A 3,009-nucleotide genomic window follows, 5' to 3' on the forward strand; every position below is an offset into this window, starting at 1 on the left:
TTCACTTTTATTTGTTTACTGTCTGCCTCTCCCATTAGATTGTAAACTTTGCAAAGGCAAAGTGTTTCTCTGTTCAGTCTGTTACATTCCCACTATGTTGGAATTTGCTACACATAGTAGATGTTCAATAAATACCTGTTGAATGAATGAAGGAAGGAATTATTGGGAATAGTTGTTACCAAGACTTGAAGGATCACTGCAACTGGAACAGAACAAACTCATTACTTTATGTTATAAATAAACACATTTCATATTTTTTTAAAAAGAGTGGTAGTAGGGAAAGTACCTTGATCTAGGCTCAATTTCTCCCTCCCTCTCTCTCTACCTCATGTCTTCCACCCTCCCTCCATCCCTTCTCCCCTTCCTTCCTTCCTTCCTCTCTCTCTTCTTTCTTTCTTTCATAATTAAAAAGAAAAATTTCCCTAAGCATCCTGTGAAGGATACCCTGGAGTTACTTCTTGAAGGTGTGTAAATAAGGATGCCAACATGCATTTGTTGTTCAGGCTGGGAAGTTCCTCACTTCATTTCTTGAGTCAACAGGAAGAAATACATATTATCACAGATGTGTACCATAGGAGACTCAAACTTTCTCCATTGAGATGTTGTCACTGAAGCAGAAGCACCTAGCTACTAAGCGTAAAGAAAGTCTCTGTGCTCAGCTGGGTCCTCCCCGCTTCCTGGGATCACTGAAAGCAGGGATATTACACAGAGGCTGGAAAACCTGAAAGTCACAAAGGTATAGTTGGATGGTAGACCCTGGGAGTAGTGTATCATCCTGCATGTATCATGACAGTACTTTATATGGTCCGTGTTGGTCTCTGAAGTATTTCTGTGCTCTTATTGATGGGTTCAATTTCTTCCATTAGATCACTTAATCTGTAGTTCTTTGGGTGATTTTTTTGATGTCCACCTTTTCAGTATGGCAAGTTTTGTGAGATATTCGGAAACATGAGATATTAGGCATGGTGTCTGGCATCCATGAGGTCAGCATCTGGCTTGGGAGACAAAATACAATGGCATGAAATGTGAGTAATGTCCAATGCAAGACTGTCCCTCAAAAGTGATGTTATCGTGGGGAAGGTAAGAAAAGTCACACAGTGCTTTGCAAGAGAGGCAAAAACTGAGCCAATCCTGAATGCATGGCTGTAAATTAATGATTCATAAATTAATTCAGTATTTTTGAGATATTTAGGCATCAAGGTAACAGGGATAGTTTCTTCTTCCAGAGAGGTCACAGTGTCCTTGAGGGAGATAAGTAAGGGCCTACAGATGCTGTGATGGAATTCTACACAAGGTACCGAGGTAACACGGGGGATGGTGTGGTCACTTGTCCTGGTGTGGGAGTGGGGTGGACAGTCAGGAAAGGCTATTTAGATGAAGTGTTGCTGAACTGAATAGCTCAATAAAAAATACATCTATTTAAAAGATATGTAATAGAAAAGAATGGTGGTATATCACTTAGGTTTTAATCATCCTCCTGATTTTAAATAGGAAAGTTGGTATTCAGTGAAATAGGTGCTTTTCAAATCCTGGAAAGGATGGAGAAGCAGGGCTAGGCTAGGACTCTAGGAGGACAGCACAGAACCGATCACAAGAGGAACTGCCACATTCATCCACGAGAGTCTGGGAATCAAAGAGTCACCACTGACGGGATCTTTGGCTTCAGAGCCACACCTCAACTGCTAGACTCCCAGCCGTAAACAGGTGCCTCATACTTCACGTACCTCTTTCTGTAGGTTATTCAGTTTTAATTCATGTCTTGAGGGAGTGCATCTGATTGGTGGAAACTAAATACATCCTAAATTGCTAGGGAATCTGGGAGTTTGTAGATTTTTGGGTCCTCAAGAAGGACCTAAAGCTCAGGAAGACTCACCAGATGGCGGATGAAACAGACTGTGGGCACACCTGGTTGCCAAATTCTCTGTGAGCTGCACACGGACCTCTAATGGCAAAGCCCTGGTACCCTGATGAGGAGGTCTGTCTACCCAGACTGGCACATTAAAGGCCAGAGAGTTGTCCCACACCAATCAAACACATGGAGAAGTTTCAAGACTGCAGTTTATAATTAACACACACCCAGACACACAAACCCATAGCCAGTTACCTGCTGTTCTCAAGGCTATTGTGCTCACATATTTTTTTTGCATATTTATTTTTTATTGAGATATAGTTGACTATAACATCATATTAGTTTCAGGTATATGACATAGTGTTTTAATATTTGTATATATTGCAAAATGATCATCACAACAAGTCTAATTAATATCTGTTACCACAGTTACAATTTTTTTTCTTGTGCCGAGAACTTTTAGGATCTCCTCTCTTAGCGACTATAAAATGTACAATACAATATTGTTAACTAGAAGTCCTATAACCTAGGACTTATTTATTTAATAACTGGAAGTTTGTACCTTTTGACCCCCTTCACCCTTTTTGCCCATCCGCCCCCCCCATCCCCTACCTCTGGCAACCATGAATTTGTTCTCTGCATCTATGAGTTTGGGCTTTTGTTTTTAAAAATATGGAATGCTTCATGAATTTGCACATCATCCTTGGCAGGCACCACGCTAATCTCAGTATCATTCTAGTTTTAGTACCTGTGCTGTGATGTGAACACTCATTTCTTTTCAAATAATGAGGAAGTCATACACCACATCTGACTTTCAAAAGACCTCAGAATGAAATCATTTTGGGGACAGTGTGTTTCCCAAGTCAGACGCCCACAGACCCCAGCACTCAGACTTTCTGTCCTACTTGGGAGAGGACAAGGGTACCTACTATCCCACTGGGTCATGCCCATGTTGTTCGTTTCACTTGCTAATTGAGAAGCAGCTAAAAATCTATTCCCCGTGGGGTAAAAGCACCACAGAAGCCTGTCCAAGGTGAAGAGGAATGGCCTGAGCTTTGGAAGTGAACAGAACACAGGAGAATTAATGAATCAAAGTCAATGCTCTCAGATATCTTAGATATTAACAGTTTTAATCTTCTTATTTTCTAGATGTTGGGATG

The 3,009-nt window shown here is 40.9% G+C and overlaps 1 non-coding gene across 1 annotated transcript; it reads right to left on the bottom strand.

Moving 5' to 3' along the window:
- Positions 1-2,515: 2,515 nt before the first annotated feature.
- On the bottom strand, positions 2,516-2,617 carry LOC122914829. The gene has a single exon (XR_006385900.1). It is a non-coding gene; the product is annotated as a U6 spliceosomal RNA (small nuclear RNA).
- Positions 2,618-3,009: the final 392 nt, after the last annotated feature.

The sequence above is a fragment of the Neovison vison genome, chromosome 7 (genome assembly GCF_020171115.1).
Source record: "Neovison vison isolate M4711 chromosome 7, ASM_NN_V1, whole genome shotgun sequence".
Classification (NCBI taxonomy): Eukaryota; Metazoa; Chordata; class Mammalia; order Carnivora; family Mustelidae; genus Neogale; species Neogale vison.